The sequence below is a fragment of the Cricetulus griseus genome, chromosome 2, assembly GCF_003668045.3.
Source record: "Cricetulus griseus strain 17A/GY chromosome 2, alternate assembly CriGri-PICRH-1.0, whole genome shotgun sequence".
Classification (NCBI taxonomy): domain Eukaryota; kingdom Metazoa; phylum Chordata; class Mammalia; order Rodentia; family Cricetidae; genus Cricetulus; species Cricetulus griseus.
The window spans coordinates 83,299,354-83,318,404 of NC_048595.1; positions in this window are offsets into that span (position 1 = coordinate 83,299,354).

The following is a 19,051-nucleotide window of genomic DNA, read 5'->3' on the forward strand; positions in this document are numbered from 1 at the left end:
TCTTTGTAATTTAACAGCATCCCAGAACAGGCTCAAGATTATTTATAGGAATACAAAAATATCCAGGACCCAGCAAGGTACAAGTCATGTCTGAAGTCTAATAAAAAGCCTCCAGGCATGCAAAGAAGCGGGAAATATGACCCACAATAAGAAGGAACATCAATCAATAGAAATGAACCTGAGGAAGAACACAACTGATAGACTTTGTAGACAAAGACAATAAATAGTCCATATAGCTTCATTTGATTTGCTAGAGAAGCACTTTAACAGGGTAGGTGGATATAGAATGGCCCCAAAGGCTTATGTGTTGAAGGCATGGTGCTCAGATAGTGCTGCTATTGGAGGAGACTCGATCATGAAGGCTCAAACTCCAACAGTGGGTTGATCCATTGATGAGTGCATGATAAATGAGCTACTGAGAGGTGGGGCCTTGGTGGAAGAAACAGGCCACTGAGGAGGGCATACCTTTGAAGGGTATCTCTTGTTTTTGGCTTCTCTCTCCCTCTCTCTCTCTCTCTCTCTCTCTCTCTCTCTCTCTCTCTCTCTGTAAAATGATCACCTTTCCTCTGCCACTCCCTTCCACCATGACATACATTACTTCATCACACAAGCCCAGAAACACAGACCAAACAACCACAGACAGAAACTCTAAACATATGAGCCAAATAAATCTTTATTCCTTACAAGTTATTTCCTCAGGTATTTTGTGTCATCAACAAAAGACACAGGTAAGTGAAATATTGACTATCTAAAGGGGGAAAATGCTGTGTGATATTTTAATCGAATTTTGACAATAAAATTTGCTTTGAATCAGAGGGCAGAGCTAGCTGACCAAAATTAACCATAGAGGTTTTGGAGGACTGAGGATAGAGAGACAGGAAGTAGTAGGGTGGGGCTTCAAGGGGTCTCAGCCCCTTTTGGATGGAGGAACCAAAGAGATAGGTGGTCACTGGTTCGTTTTCTGCTGCTTCTCTGATCATTCAAGTTCTTATCTCGCTATCTGACTCCTGAGTTTTTATTGATAAAGAATAATTAGATAAACACTTTGGGAAAATATGATGTCTTCGATGAAAAAGAATCGCACAGTGCATTAGGCACTGAGGTTAGTGAACTTAAAAATTAAAACATAAACTCAAGGGCTGGGGAAATGGCTCAGTCAGTAATGTGCTTGCTGCAAGCATGAGGATTGAGTTCCATCCCAGGACCCCATATAAAACCAGACATGGTACCGTGCACTTGTAATCACTGTATGGGAGATGACTGGTGAATGCTGGAGCTCCAGGGTAACAGCCACTATAGCCTTCTGGGTAAATTCCCAGCCAACTGAGAGAGCCTGCCTTAAAATCAAAGGTGTCAGCCCCTGAGAAACTACACTAGAGGTGACCCCTGGCCTCCATATGAAGGCCTCCATATGTAAATGTACAGTTACACACACACACACACACACACACACACACACAAAGACTCAAAGACTTTAAAAAAAAAAAAAAAGGATGGATCATCAGGCAGCTTCAGGGAAATTTCATACAACCCCACAATTGTCATTGGAACCCTGAAGAAAGTTGGCAGCAGTGGATCTTATTTTTCCAAATTTGAAGGAACTGTAAGACACCACAAATCTAAGAATCTCAATGAACCCTAAACAAATATGAAGAGGCTTATGACACTGCATCATGCTGAGATTGCCTGAAGCCAGTGAGATGGGGGCATCTCAGAGCAGCCCTCTCGAGATATTGGCATCAGACAGACCAGAAGCGTGTGCCAAAGACAGGTAGGAACCTCCGAGTTTTGTTATTGTTCTTTGGGTTTTTTTGTTTTGTTTTGTTTTTTGTTTTGTTTTGAGACAGGGTCTTACTATATAGCCCTGGCTAGCCTAGAACTCACTATGTAGACCAGGCTGAGCTTGACCTCACAAACATCTACATGCTCCTGCCTCCCAAGAGCTGGGATTAAAGGCCTGTGCCACTACATCTTGGCTCTGGAGAGAACTTCTTTCAAGGCCTGAAAGAAATAAAATGTAAATCAGAATTCCCTGCACAGCAAAAATACCTTTCAAATAAATGAAGATGAAGTATTTTCTCAGATTTGCAAAAGCTGAGTGAATGCAACTTCTACATACACACTAAGGAGATATTAAGGGTCTTTTAGGCCAAGAGAAAATGACATACTGCCATCTGTATCTGCTCAAAAGAATGGAGAAAACACCGGAAATGCTAAGTGGGTGTGTATAAAAGAGGGTTTTCTTATTATTGGAATCGTTTTTTTTGTTTGTTTGTTTTTTTTTTTTAAAGAACACTGAAGCCAGGAAAAGGAACACTTTGCTGAAAACACCCAGGGCTCCCTGCATCCAGGAACAAGCTGCTGTATGCTGCCTTGTCTAGATTCTGATGAGGTCACCACAAGAGGCAAATTCACTGGAAGCTCTTAGCAGGTTAGTGTTTACAGCCATGTGGGAATCTGGCTGTATGTATGATAGGAAATACTGCAGATTTGATTAATAGAGAGTACAACCACCACTGCTTACATCTGTGGCTCAGCTGGACCCCACGCAAACTGGACCACAAGACTGAAGTAGAGCACAACTTCTGCCTCAGTGCAAGGAGATGGCGAGGTGCAGTTCCATGGGTGGCAGCAGGTCACAAAGGGAAGAGGCCGTGGCACCCAAGGAGCCCATTCTTCAAGGAAGCTGGTTTTACTGGCGCTGTAACAGAGAAGTGACATGTATTCCCTTTGCTCCTAGATGTTCATCAGCCACTTCTCTTGCTACCATCTCTCAGCTGAAGCTGTCCATCAGTTTGGCGGTCACCAGTAATTTCCTTATGAGAGCTGCTTTTTTCTATTCTTGGCTGCCTCCACCTTGCCTGAGTTTTCCCACTTCTCTAACACTTGCTTTCTGTTATGACTGACTCTTCTACCTTTTCAGGGAAAATGTGCTGCTCACTCTGCCCTCTCCCTCCCTCCTCCAGTTTCTTCTCCCCCCGAGATATTGAACACTCCTGCTATTCTACTGTCCTGATGACCCCACACTCCTCTCCAATCCCAGCACCCAGGCCACCTTGGCCTTGACATGCCTGTCACCAGTCTTCCTCTGTGTGCCCAGCTTTCTGACTGTTCACCGACACCAGAGCCCTACTTGTCTGCTTCCCCATCTTTCCATTCAAGAGTGTGAACTATGCCACAGTGTGATAACTGAGATGGTTTTCATAGCTGCTTACTGCCCGTTTAGCACCTGCCGGGTGCTGGGTGGGGGTGAGGTCTACATCTTGCCTGGAATTTCAATTCTATAATCAACATATAAGACATAGGTTGTGAATAGCCACAATTGCCCTCAAATAATCGCTTATGTCACTCATAAAATCACGTGGCTTTACAAATGAAAGGAGGAACAGTGACATTCCCTTCCCCATCTTGGCCTCCCTTTGGAAGTATCGTGTGGGGTGGGAAAGCTGGGACAGCTTCCATTAGCTAGTTTATCTCTGTTGCTGCCTCCTCCCACTTTGCTTTTTTTTTTTTTAACCCCACACATTGATTGAATTTCCACAAGTGAAATGCAGCCTTTACACCACCACATATAGGTTAGATGAATGAATTCTTTCCTTCAACTGGCTCTTCCGCTTTACTCTTACTTTCTGCCAGGGACAGCACCTTGGCAGAGGTGGAATGAGGCTGAAAACAGTGACCCTCCCGTCTCCTTCCCCATTTCTTTCCATGTTGTTGTTCACTCTTCTTCCCTTTGTACTCCCTACAGTCTGCCACCCACTACTCCAGGCCTTAACCCCCTCCCATCTTGACTTCTAGGAAAGCCTCCTAACCAGTCTCACTGGTCCTCAGCAGTTCATGTTTCACATGGGCACTGGGTCAACACTGTCTGAAACAGTCATTTAGTCTTATCATTGTCTACCTCGAGAGCCATCAGTGGTTCTCCATTGGTTAGCTACTAGCATCCAGGTCCTGCACAGTCTAGTCCCAGCCTCCCAGAATTCTACTCCTTGCCCAAATTTGTCCCATTTATATCACTACCTCAAATACCACCTACCACAAAATTGGAAACCCGGTTTCAAATGATAGCATCCCAACGGGCCCTTTCTTCTCACCACTGTGGCTCCACTTTTGTATGATATATCGCACACTGCTAGATCAAGCATATACTAAGGAAAAGAATCTATTAGGGGCTGGAGAGATGGCTCAGTAGTTAAGAGCACTTGCTGCTCCTTCCAGAGACCCAGCACCCACCTGGTAACTCAGAACCACACTTTGTCACTCCAGTCCCAGTGCTTCTTCTGGCCTCCTTGATCACCAGGAATGCATGTGGTACACAGATATACATGCAGGCAAAGCACCCAATTATATTAAATGCTGGGCATGGTGTCACATGCCTTTAATCCCAGCACTCAGGAGTCAGAGGCTGGCAGATTTCGGTGAGTACAAGACCAGCCTGGTCTACAGAATGAGTTCCAGGACAGCCATAGCTACATAGTGAGACTCTGTTTCAATAAAATCATTAATAATAATAATAGGAAGAATTGAAGGAAGAACAAAAGAAGGAATGAAGGAAGGAACAAAGGAAGGGTACATGTTACACATGCGTTTCATTCATTCACTCCTTCAGCAATTATTGGGCACTCACAATGTGGAGACATGCAGTGACACTCTCAGAACTCAGTCTGGCAGTAGAGGGTGGCAACAGACAAGTTCTCTCTCTCTCTCTCTCTCTCTCTCTCTCTCTCTCTCTCTCTCTCTCTCTCACACACACACACACACACACACACACACACACACACACACACACACACACACACACCAAGACCGTGGAAAGAGAAATAAAAGGGTAATCTTATCTTTACAGTGTTCAGGTGGGGACAGGGCTTGTTTCCAGACTGAGGAACATGTAAGCCAAGACCCAAAGAATGAATAGAAAATAGCCAAACAAGAAGGAAAAGAAAAAGAATGTTCCAGGTTGAATGGAAAGTACCAAAAAATTTTAAGACTGAAAATAGCACAGGACGTGGCTCATTAGAAGAACTCAAAATAAAAGCAATCATGGTAAGAGCACACAGGATAAAGTAGGAGCAGGCAAAGAGGGTAAGGCCAAGCCAAGTTATGGGCCTGCCCTGTGAGGTTTTCAAGCCCAGTGAAAGAGACCACATTAATTGCCTGTGGGGTTTTAGGGGAAGGTGTGATACAGAGAATATTGGCATCAAGCAGGGGGTGAGGCACTAACCAGGAGACACAGGTTAAGGATGATGAGACCAGAGATGCTCACACAGCCTGAACCACTGCTTTACCAATAGCAGCTGCTCAACTAATACTTGTGCCATTGGGGCTGGGAGGGCACTTGCTGTACAATTGTGAACACTCGAGTTCAGAGCACCCACAGAAAAAGCCAGGCTTCTTGCAGGTGCCTATAACTCCAGCTCCTGGGGATCCTACACCCTCTTCCAGCTTCCACATGTGCAATGGTATACACAAATGTGCATACACTCATCCACGCATGCGTGCACACACAGAGTAAATCTTTAAAAAAAGTATTTCTGTCATGAATGACTTTACAACAAACCAATGAATGAGAGGCAGAGAAAATTAATAGGTAACTTTTAGCAATCCCCTCCAAGTACTGTGTACTTTATACACAGCACAAACTCAAGAAAAAAGTCAGAATGTTTGTTTGTTTGTTTGGGGTTTATTGTTTTGTTTTGGGGGTGTTTTTTGTTTGTTTGGATTTTTGAGGCAGGGGTTTCTCTGTGTAGCTCTGGCTGTCCTGGAACTCACTCTGGAGACCAGGCTGACCTTGAACTCAGAGATCCACCTGCCTCTACTTCCCAAGTGCTGGGACTAAAGGCATGGAGCACTACTGCCAGGATGAAGAAAAATCAGAATGTTTTAAGATAGGATCTTGTTATGTAGCTCAGTCTGGCCTCAAACTAGCAATTGTCCTGTTTTCAACTTCTGGGTGCTGGGATTAAAGGTGTGCACCACACTACACTCTGTATTTATGTGTTAGATTTTTATTTTATGTGTATGAGTGTTTGGCCTGCAAGTGTGTGGACACACGCAGTGCATGGAGTCCAGAAGAGTGTGTCAGATCCCCTGAGACTGCAGTTACAGACAGTTGTGAGCACCATATAGGTGCCAGGTCCTCTGGAAGAGCAGCAAGTGCTTTTAACTCCTGTTCCATCTCTCCAACACACTCTCTCTGTATCTGTATTTCTATTTTGTCTCTATATAAGTAGACATCTCTCTCTCTCTCTCTCTCTCTCTCTCTCTCTCTCTCTCTCTCTCTCTGTGTGTGTGTGTGTGTGTGTGTGTGTGTGTGTGTGTGTGTGTGTGTGTGTGTGTAGGTCAGAAGATAATCCACAGAAATAAAGAAATAAATTCTCTGTTTCCATCATGTGGATGTGGATCCTGGGGATCAAACTCAAGCTATCAAGCTGACAGCATGTGCCTTTACCCACTGAGCCACCTCACCAGCCCGTTCCCTATATTTAAGCAAGTAAGACCTAGTCAAGATATACACGCCCCTGATAGAATTGCACACCTACAATCCTAGCCCTTGAGAAAAAGAGGCAAGAAGGATCTCAAATTAGAGACTGGGCTAAGCTATATGCAAAACAGTTTCAAGGGTTTCACACATTCACGTGGACTTGGTTCTTTCTTTTCCTTTCTTCTTTGTGGTGCTAGGACTTAACCCTGAACTTCATAAGTTTTAGGCAAACAACAACCCCAGACCATACACTCACACTGGGGTGGGGTGAGGTAGGGATGCAAAACAGTGTTAGTGCCTAGGTTGCCTTTGGTATTTTCATCTCCCTGAGTCTATCAAGCTGATGATGTCAGGTCATCAATAGCTCCCAACTTTCCCAAACCCAAGGCCTCTGGATTCCAGAATTCCACAACTCTTAAAACAGTGCTTTCAGTGATAATCTAAACTATTGAGACAAGTCCATTCATTTGTCAGCTATTTATCCACTGCCTCCTATTTGTCATTTGTAACCTGGGGTTATAACCATGACAACAGGCACAGCCTCAATGAGCTACCAGTCCCTCAAGCAATTAAATCAGACCCCATTTGTAAATTAGAAAACATATCTTTTCCTTGATTTGCTCCTGAAGAAATGTCTTTATTGTATAGACACTGGTTGCAAAGAGTATCATTTTCATAATATAATACTACCACCTAGTGGGCCCAACCAGTGACACAGAGCGATCAAGAGATTCTCCCTGTAGAGCTCTATTTTCCAGGAAATAACTTTCTACCACTTGAACCCTTCCTTTCTTTTTCTAGACAGTAAGAAAGCTGGGTCAGTTGTGTTTGTTGTTTTTTTTTTAACTTGACATAGCTAAAGTTATTTAGGAAGAGGCATTTCAGTTGAGAAAATGCCTTCATCAGACTGCCTGTAGACATTTTCTTGATGGATGATTGATGCGGAAGGGCCCAGCCTAGCCCACAGAGGAGTGGTCCTGAGTTGCATAAGAAAGTCAGCTGAGTAAGCCACCAGTAACCTACTGCATCCCCCGCCCCCCACAAGCCTTTGCTTCAGTTCCAGTCTCCAGGTTCCTGCCGACTTCCCTCAGTGATGGACTGCTACCTGCCAGTGTCTGTAATCCCAACAGTTGAGAGGCTGAGGCAGGAGAACTGTCATGATTTTGAAGCCATCCAGGGCTACAGAGGGAGACCCTGCTTCACAACAACAAACCATAATCTAGGAGTTAATTCTCTAACACAGTGGTTCTCAGCCTTCCTGAAGCTTCAACCCTTGTGTTGCGGTGACCACCAGCCATAAAATTATTTTCATTACTACTTCATAACTGTCATATGAATGTCTGTTTTCCAGTGGTCTTAGGCAACCCCTGTGGGCTTTTGACCACCCACCTCAAGGGGTCATGACCCACAGGTTGAAAACCACTGCTCTAACACATAACAGGTAAAAAAGCAATTGTTAATGCATAACAAAAGGACACATTAGTTTCATAATCTGGTACTTTATGGCAACAGAAAGAAAAAATAAACAAATTCTTTCAGATTCCTCTTGGCTCCAATGGGCCTCTAATCATTTCCATCTAAAGGCCAGAGATATTCCTGTCCCTAACCTAGCAAGAAATTCTTTTAGGCATATTTGAATAAACTGATTTTTTAAGGGTCACTGGTGAAACCCTGATCCTGTCCCACCAAACTCAGGGACTCTTCTATAATCCAAAAATGAAGAACAGATTCTGTGGCCCCTGCAGCCAGGACAACACCCAACCCAGACTCTGGCTCCGAGAGACAATGTGGACCTAGGATTCCAAGGGTACTTACAATGACTGCTTCTACACATAGATAAGCCTGGGCCACGTGTCCCAGGAAGCATGCTCAAGAAACAAAGTGAACCAAAGCAAGTGGCCTGTTGCCAGCAGGGATCATAAAGTGACACAGGACAAAAGAAGAGGACTGATGACTACTTTCTGGAAAATATTAGCCTCCCACGACAATATTTCAACAGACTAAACTTTAAGTTCCCCTGTCAAATTATGGAAAGCTAATCTCCAAGTCCGAGTCTTACTTCTGCTTCCCAAGGCCCCTGTGATGGCAAGTGGCAGTTAGCAACAGTTACCTGGGTGGTGCTTGGTCAGAACACTGCCAGGCTGAGGCAGAGGATCAAGGAGGGCTCATCCCCCTTGTCGTTTCTTATATAGATAGCCTTATCCTTCCTTTCTGCTTTACATTAAAGGGCCAGAGAGATGTCACTGGCACTATGGGGGGATCTACCAGTGATGTTTTGTAGAATAGACATTAAATCAGTTGCCTTCCACATAGAAATGTTTATACCCATGGACTAGTGAAGGTCTCAGCCTTGGTCAGAGAAGCCCCTTTTATCAGTGGGTGATGGTCAAAGTATGGCCCATAACTAGCCAAAGCTCTGCGAACAAGAGACTGCCAATGCTTGTCCCAAACAGGACATTTCTGGCACTCCCTCCAAGGTCCAGGGAACATGGAAGAAAGGATGAATGGACTGTGGGAACAAATAATAGAGGAGAGCGAGGGGGCCACTGCCTTCTTGATAAGATGTGGTCATCGCAATCATGATCACACAGCGGCTGTGACTGCCTGCATGGAACACAAGTCGTGCAATGTTGATGGGAAGAAAGGGGAGGTGGCAGGTTTGGCTTTCAACTTTAGTCTGTTTTGAGGCCATGTTTAATCTGCCCTTCCAATCAAACTATACTTAAGGAAATAATCAACAAGGAAGTTTCTCTTCAAAGATTTCTCAGGCCTAGTCCAGAGTTCTGCTATGACATTGATGAGAGGAAGTAAGGGGAAAGGTAGGAAGAAATCCAGTTTGTCACAGTGTCTTATACACAGATATGAAATTGTCAGTTTTTGAAAAAAGTTGAAAGGGAGTCCAGAACTGGAGAGATGGCTCAATGGTTAAGGACACTTGCTGCTCTTGCAGAGGGCCTGGGCTCAGTTCCCAGGACTCGCATGGTGATTCACAACCATGTCTGACTCCAGTTCCAGGAAATAGATGTGCTCTTCTGGCCTCTATAGGTGCCAAGCATGCACGTGATATACATACATGCAGGCAAACATCCATACTTAAAATAGTAGGTCTTTTAAAATATATATTTTTATAGAAGAGGGAGTCCAAGAAGGGCCCAGATATAGAGGACAAGGACACAGAGTTCAGAGCTAAACCCCACTCTCCTTTTCTTATTGGCCTTTGATTTTAAGCAGCTTCCTTCACCTCTCACCGACCTCTCACCAGCCCTGCATTCTGAGTCTTATCTATAAAATGAAGACAACCCACATCTATTTATTGGCCATAGAACCACCCAAAACAGAGTATAGGGTGTTAACCCACCATTAAAGCAAGCAGGCTACATGGGTTATATTTCCCAAGATCCTCTTTGTGATTATCCAACTTTGAGGACTTGATATGAAAGGAGAGGAACAAGTTGCAGCCTGCAAACACATTTTCCCTGTTGAAAAGAAAAGGCCAGTGCTCAGACAATGAGCTTCTCCTCACTCAAATGTCACGATTCCAAAGGTAACTTTGCACTCATCAACAGGACTGAAAGGAACATTCTAGAGCCAGGACATGGCTCAGCAGATAAAAAGCACTCGCTGTACAGCGTGATGATCTGAGTCCATTCCCTAGAACTCCTGGGATAAGCACATGGTAGCAATTGTCTATGCTCCAGGCACTCTGACTGGGAGGCAGGAAGACACAGAATCTGGAGGGTCAGCTAGTCTGAAGTTCTCAAAAGTGAGAGAAACAAGAGAGACCTTGACTCCACAGGGTGAAGGGCAAGAACCAACTCCCACAGGCTGATCTCTGAACTCCAGATGTCCACAGTGGCATTCAGATGTCTGAATTCTAACACACACACACACACATACACACACACACATACACACACATACACACACACACACACACATACACACACACAGTAAAAGAATATAAAGACTATTGTAGTTTCTGAGAGTTGTTTCACTAAGTAGTTGGGTTAATTGAAAAATAATTAGACATTCTTAGCCAAGCATGGTGGTGCACATCTTTAACCCCAGCACTTGGGAGTCAGAGGCCGGGGAATCTCTGTGAATTTGAGGCCAGCTAGGAGTTCCAGGTTAGCTAGGAGTACACAGAGAAACCCTTTCTCAAAAAAAATTTTTTACCTCTTCTGGGTCTGAATCTTACGTAAAATAAAGTCAAAATGGGCCCCATCCCACTCCATCCCCCGCTTCTCACCCTCTGGAAAGTGGGTTGCAGCTGATAATAGGTCTTGCGGTAGGCTATGTGGAAACAGTTATAAATTTTAAAGTCAAACCACAAAAGTCATCCTACAATATACATTCAAAAACTAACTATTTTCAGGAAAGCAGTCCATGTAACACCTCTTTGATTTCTCTTGCTGTGCAAGTTCAGCTAAATATAGCTCAGGCTAGTACCACAAGTGACGTCATGCACTGTGGATGGGAAGAGTGGGGAAGCAGCAGGCCTGCCTTTCTACTTTGGTCCATTTTGAGACCATGTTTAATCTGCTCTTCCAATCAAACCATACTTAGGATAATGAATAACTGATGAGGGAAACTCTCTCTTCAAAAGTCTCAGACTCGGCCAAAGGAGCTCCATTGTTCTCCAGTCAGTCTGATGAAAAATACTTAAAACAAGAAAGCACTTAGACTTGGCTCTATAGGAGCAGTCATAAAGGTATACAGCCAAGAAACATTTATTCAACAGGCTAGAGAGATGGCTCAATGATTAAGGACACTTGTTTCTCTTATTTAAAAAAAAAAAGCAAAAAAATTCAGTTTTGGCACCCACATGGTGGATCCTTTTCCACAGGAACTGATTCCCACGTGGTACACATACACACTTGTAGGCAAAACAGTCATAGTCATGAAATTAAGTAAATCTTTTAGAAAAAGATGGGGTGAAAACTTTTTTTCTAAGAAAATATACAAAAACAGGCAGGCAAGATGGCTCAGTGGGTAGAGGCACTTGCTACCAAGTCTGACATCCAAGTTTGATCCCAGGGACACTCATGGTGAAAGAAGAGAACCAAATCCCACAAAATGTCCACACACACACCCACACACACACACACACACACCCACACACACACACACACACACACACAAATACACACAACATATTTTAAAGTTAATTCTTTTTAAAAATAATTTGTTTTGCTGGGTGTGGCACATGCCTTTAATCCCTGCACTCGGGAGGCAGAGGCAGGTGGATCTCTGTGAGTTCGAGGCCAGCCTGGTCTCCAGAGGGAGTGCCAGGATAGGCTCCAAAGCTACACAGAGAAACCCTGTCTTGAAAAACAAAAGAAAAATTATTTTTATTTTATATGTTTAGTGTTTTGCCTGCATATATGTCTGTATGAGGGTGTTGGATCTCCTGAACTAGAGTTACGACAGTACTGAGCTTCCACGTAGGTGCTGGGAATTGAACCCAGATCCTCTGGAAGATCAGCATATTTATGCTCTTAGCCACTGAGCCATCTCTACAGCCCTATTTCCAGAGAGAGGGGGGGGGAGAAAGAAAGGAGGGAGGGAGGGAGGGAGGGAGGGAGGAGGGAGGGAGGGAGGAAAAAGAAAAAGAAAAAGAAAAAAATTTTACAAAAACTTGGAACTCTCAGGTTTTATGGTATGTATGCACTTTCTGAGAGACAGAAACTCTGGTCTACTAAAAACAAAAATGCATGGCTGCCTCACCTCCAGCAACGAATCAGGGGGCTATTTCCCAGGAGCGACCAGCTATCAACCCCCTACTCCTGTTTCCCAGACTAAGTTCCAGCTTAGCACATTAGCTAATTTAGGTGAGGACTCTCTTCTTCAACCAGGCCCATTATGGAAGGGGGCTCTACTCAGGGCATGGTACCGCTAAGAACACTGGGGCCCTGGGTGACCTTGTTATGGCTATGAAGCAGGGTTCCATACTGACAGAGGTAGACAAAGTCTCATGACCTGCAACTAGTGTGCTCCATCATGTCTACCAATCACTCTGCTCTTAACACAGAGAGCACACAGCACTGTCGTTATCCTACCATCAGAAACATCCCCAAACACATGCATATATAGGTAGGAAAATGAAAATCTGGGAAAGTCACACATATGTAGAAATCAAGTAACATGTACCCTTAAATAACTGAGAAGTAAAAGAAATTATCAGAAATATAAGCAATATGCTTGAGATCAATGAAAATTAAGATAGATAATAATATATAGGTTATTTCTAAAATAGTACTTGGAAACTTACAGCCCTCTACCTTTTAAAAGAAGCCCACCAGGCCAGGGGGGCTATAATCCCAGATACCACACTTGCAAGTTCAACAACAACCTTGGCTACAAGAATATGAGTTCTAGGCCAACACGGGAAAGTTTTTTGTTTGTTTGTTTGGTTTTGTTGTTGTTATTTGGGGGTTTTTGTTGTTTTGGTTTGGTATGTTTTTTTTTTTTCATTTTGGGTTTGTTTGGGGTTTTTTGTTTGTTTTTTTGTTTTTGATTTGTTTTGTTTTTTGGTTTGGTTTGGCCTGGTTTGGGTTTTTGAGACAGTGTTTCTCTGTGTATCCCTGGCTGTCTTGGAACTTACTCTGCAGACCAGGCAGGCCTTGGACTCAGAGATCCACCTGCCTCTACCTCCCAAATTCTGGGATTAAAGGCATGTGCCCACCACCACCCAGCTCCAACATGGGAAACTGAATGAGACTATCTCAACAAATGAGACCCAGGCCCCGCCCCTGACCAATCTGGCAGTGGCCTGGGCTGACTAACTCAGCTACCACCCAGGTTCAGATCCACCACAAACAGCATCTACTCCACTTATGAGCTACTGGAGCACGTGAAGATGCTGGTCCTGAAGTACCAGAGGCATAGGATCTCCAAGACTCTGGAAAACAGCAGAATATTCAAGAGGAGTCTCAGCGAGGGTCCAGAATTGATGGTGTGGCAGAAGCCAGAGACCTTGAACTAGACCAATGACTCACTGCAATGAACATTTGCATGCAAAGCTTTTAGACAAAAGTGTATATATTGTGTGACACACTGCAGCTTCCAGTACCACCACAAGGAACAAATATATGATGGCAAGGCAGGAAAAATGGAGGAGCAAAGCCGTGCATGGGAGTTGGAACTGGAGACAGCTGTGACAGGTGTGAGAAGGCTGTAGTTGATGAAGGAACAAGTCGTTACCCAGTAGGGTCAGCAGAGTGGTGTGCAGCAGCCTGGAGTTTGGGCAGACTCAACCACAAAACAAGCAGCCCAGCCCCAAGATCACCCTGGCTCTGAACAGTAACAGGATGCTCAAGATTACAATTGGCCCATTCACTGGATTGGACCTCCTGAAAGTCCGTACTTCTCCCTGAGGCAATGCTGGTCAGTGGCCCATGTTTGGGCAGAGGGCCATGTTGATGTCCTCAGGCTGTACTACCACTGGAGAACAAGTGGAGGTCCTTGGCAAGTGAAACCATATAGATGTTCGGGGTCCATGCTGTTGCCAAAAACCATATAGAAGCCCAGGATCCAAGTTCCCAATGACCCCAAAAGGCAAGGAAGCTGCTCTTGCAGTGGTGCTGACAACTGCAGATATGCAGTTGAGAAAGAGACAAGCCCCATCCACCCCAAAAGTATCAGCCTAAAAAGGAAGCTGTCAAAGAGAACTCTTAAAAAGTATCATAGGGATACTGAAGTGCAGTTCTCCACAGGTGATGGCTTCTGGTGGGGTGCAGATGGAGAAGAACTCAGCTGGCCACTGGGAGTTTGAACATGATCCACTAAGTACATGGGCAACACAAAGTGGATTTTTCTCCCTTCCTTCCTTTGTTTTCCTTTTGCAGGGAGGTCACAAGGGACGGGAAATGGACATGGGAGAACTGGGAAGTGAGCATGATCAGGATGCGTGATGTAAAATTCCCAAATAATCAAAAAAATATGTTTTTAAAAAGGAATAGAAAAAAACTAGGATGAAAATCATTAGTTCTATTAAAATGGAAATGTCTATTTTAAGAGAATTGTAACCAAATAAAATTTAAAATTTAAGGTAAAAAAATGAGACCCGGGGCTGGAGATATGACTCAGGAGTTAAGAGCACTGACTGTTTTTCCAGAGGTTCTGAGTTCAATTCCCAACAACCACATGGTGGCTCACAACCATCTGTAATGTGATCTGGTGCCCTCTTCTGGCACACATTGTATACATGATAAATAAATAAATAAATCGAAGAAGAAGAAGAAGAAGAAGAAGAAGAAGAAGAAGAAGAAGAAGAAGAAGAAGAAGAAGAAGAACTGCCTGTTTTGGAAACTCGGGGCTGTTCTCGTCTTTGGGAACGACCGTCGGAATAAAATTCTTAAAAAAAAAAAAAATGAGACCCATGTTCAAAAGGTAAAGAGAGAAGTGGAGATATATAGGTCAGTGGTAGAGCATTTGCCCAGTAGATACAATTCCCACTACTGAAAAACAAACATATTAAATAAACAACTTATCTTAAGTATTTATCTTACCTTAAGACACTGGGGAAAGAACAGCCAAAGCAAACAGAAAGAAGAAAAAAAAAACAAAGAAAATCAACAAGATGAACAAACAAAAAACCAAAAACAAAAAAGGGAGACTCAATTCTGATTCTACTAATCAGGAATAATAGGGGAATGAGAGCCAGGAAGCAAATGACTATACTCTGAGCACACAGGAGGGACAGGCAGAGGATCAGGACTTCAAGGTTATCTTCAGCTCACAGTTAAGTTACAAGTCAGTTAACGCACACAGGGAGGGGCAGGCATAAGAACATGGAGACCTTACTGCCAACCTTACAGAAATAAACGGGATCATTATAACACACACACACACACACACACACACACACACACACACACACACACACACACACACATCCAGGCAGTGGCGGTGCATGCCTTTAATCCCAACACTTGGGGCAGGGGCAGGTGGATTTCTTTGAGTTCAGACCAGCCTGGTCTACAGAATGAGTTCCAGGACAGCTAGGACTACACAGAGAAACCTTGTCTCAACACCCCAACTCTCCCCCCAAAAAAAGTGGTTACAAAGAAATAACATATGTAACTGTATACTAAGAAATGACAATTTAGATGTAACAGACAGATTTTTAGAAACTACAGAAACAGACTAAAAAACAAACAGGGCTGGAAAGATGGCTCCGCAGTTAAGAGCACTGGATGTTCTTTCAGAGGGCCTGGATTCAATTCCCATCACTCACGATGGCAGCTCATAACCAGGGCCTCCAGAGGCACCAGGCATGAACATGGTGCATAGACATACATGCAGATAAAACTCACAAACACATAAAAATAAATAAATAAATAAATAAATAAATAAATAAATAGGTATTCTAAAGATTTACAACAATGGGTTGAGCTCATAGTTAAAAAAAAAAAAAAAAAGCACTGAGCCAAACTCCTGGAATCCAGCTGAAGAGGAGGAATGATGAGCAAAGGGGTCAAGACCACGCTGGGGAAACCACAGAAACAACTGATCTGAGCAAGTGGAAGTTCAAGTTCAAGGACCCCAGTCTGACAACTGGGGAACCAGCATAGGACCAAACCAGGCCCCCTGAACATGGGCGTCAGTTGGGAGGCCTGGGCAGTGTTATTGTTTTGTTGAAAAAGAAGAAAAGAGAAATTCTGAGACATGAGACATAAGACTATAAGTTTATTATAAGGCCCGGCAGAATGGGGAGACTAAGAGGAGGAACAGGGTAAATGGCTGACCGCCACGGCCGGTCGCCATAGAGAGACAGAGCGGGGAACATAGGTGGGAGAGTAGAGCGGGGGAACAGAGAGAGGGGACAGAGGAAGGGAACCGAGAGCACAGAGGAAACAGAGAAACAGAGAGCGTAAGTGGGCAGGGGCCTATCTTTTAAAGGGGTCCTCTGCACCTGCGTGCACACTTCTTTCCCATGGAACCTTGGGCTGACCAGGGTATTGCCTGAGTGGATTCCACCAGGTAACAGGGGCAGGCCAGCATAATGCCTGAACCTTTCAGGCAGTCTACGGGGCCTCTGGCAGTGGAACCAGTATTTATCCCTAGTGCACAAATGTACTTTGGTAACCCATTCCCCATGGAGGGATACTCTCTCAGCCTAGATACACGGGGAAGGGCTTAGGACCTGCCCTAAATGATGTGACGGATTTTGATGATTCCTCATGGGAGGCCTCACCCTCCCTGGGGAGTGGTTGTGGGGTGGGATGGGGGATTGGTATTGTAAAATAAGGATGTTTTTAATTCAAATAAAAATGTATTTAAAAAATAAAAATAGCCGGGCCGTGGTGGTGCACACCTTTAATCCCAGCACTTGGGAGGCAGGGACAGGCAGATCTCTGTGAGTTCGAGACCAGCCTGATCTACAAGAGCTAGTTCCAGGACAGCCTCCAAAGCCACAGAGAAACCCTGCCTCAAAAAACCCAAAATAAAATACAATAAAAAATAAAAAAAATTACCCTCAAAAGCCCAGCTCCATTGCTTCATTGGCACATTCTACCAAAAGTTAAAGAATTAAACATCTTCACCAACTCTCCCCCAAAAAAACAAAGAATACATCAGATAAATATATAAACTTCCCAAGTTATTATGAATCTTTGATATCAAAACTAGGAACATCACAAGAAAGTTACAGCCAATAGGACTATAGAGCATGGTGGTGCAAGCCTTTAATCCAACTGCTCAGGAGGCTGAGGCAGGAGGATTGTAGGTTTGAGGGCCAGCCTTAGCTACATAATAACTAGCCCAAGCTACACAGTAAAGTCAGCAAGTTGAATCCAGAGATATATAATCACCAAAGGAACTAGGAAACAAGAAGGACTCTAAGAGAAAAATGCATGGTCCCCGGAGAATGGGAAGGGCCAGGATCTCCTAAGCTAATTTGGAGCATGAGGGTAGGGGAGAGGGAGCTGGCAGAATGTGAGGAGGAGAAGAGGAGGGGAGAGGAGGAAATGGAGGAGCAGAAAGGTTGAGTTGGGGGAAGAATAGAGGAGAGCAGGATGAGAGATATCATAACAGAGGGAGCCATTATACGTCCGAGGAGAAATCTGGCACTAGGGAGATTTCTACAAGGATGATACCAACTGACAATCTAGGCAATGGTGGAGAGGCTACCCTAAATGCCCTTTCCCCATAATGAGACTGATGACTACTTTATATGCCATCCTAGAGCCCTCATCCAGTGGCTGATGGAAGCAGAGGCAGACGCCCACAGCTATACACTGAACGGAACTCTGGAACCCAGTTGCAGAGAGGGAGAAATGAAGATCAAGAGGGTCGGGACCATATTGGTGAATCCCACAGAAACAGCTGACCTGAACAAGGGGGAGCACATGGACCCAGGACTGCAGCTGGGAGGCCATCACGGGACTGATCCAGACCCCTGAAAGTGGATGTCAACAAGGAGGCCTCTGCACCCTATGGGGCCTCTGGTAGTGGATCAGTATTTTTCCCTGGTGTAAGAAGGGACTTCAAGAGCCCATCCCACGTGAAGGGATGCTCTCTTGGCCTGGACACATTCAGGAGGGCCTAGGCCTGGCCCAGGATGATGTTGTGGAATTTGAGGAGCCCCCACAGAGGGCCCTACCCTCCATGGGGAGCGGAGGGGGAAGGGAGAGGGGGCTGGTGGGAGGTTGGGGGGAGGGGGAGAGGGAGAAGGGATTGACATGTGAAATTATAATTTTGTAAAAATTAAATTAAAAAAGCAGAAAAAAGTAATATGCCACAATCAAGTAAAATTTATCCAGGAATGCAGGTTGGTTTAATAGCTAAATAAATAAATGTGATATACTAATAGAATAACAACCAAAAATATATACCCATTACAATAGGAAAAAAATTTACAAACCCTAATGTCTTTTCACAGCTAAAGAACAAAACAATTCTCAACAAGCTAAGGATAGAAGAAAAATTAACCTAATGAAGACTTCTACGAAAAGATCCTTAGCTAAGAACAGACTTTGTGGTAAAAGACTGCATTTTCATTCTCCTAAGATCAACAATAAGACAAGGATATCTGCTTTCACCACTTCTGTTAACACTCTACTAGAGGGTACAGTTAGACAAAGAAAACCAAGGGGCTGGCAAGGTGGCTCAGTGGTTAAGGGTGCATACTGTTCTCTTGTGGAGGAGCCAAGTTCAGTTCCGAGCACCCATGTCAGACAGCTCATGACTTCACAGCCACTGAGGTAGCTGCACAAGACATGCACAATGCTACCCCAACTTTTTCTTAAATTTTATTTAATTTATTGTGTTATTTGTGGCTTGTAGATATGAGTGCAGGCAGACATGAGCCCTGTCATATTAATGAAAGCCAAAGGACAACCTTCAGAAATTAGAACTGCTTCCACTGTGGGATTGAAGGGCCAAGCTTGGGTCTTCAGTCTTACACAGCAAGTGCTTTCACACACTGAGCCATCTCACCTGCCCCAAATCCTAACAGGATCCAGAAGAAGAGTATAAAACCAGTTCTACTAAGCATGTTTGAGCATGTAAGAACTGTAAATCAAGATACCACATACTCTCCTCCTACTTGATCAGTTGTGGTGTCTT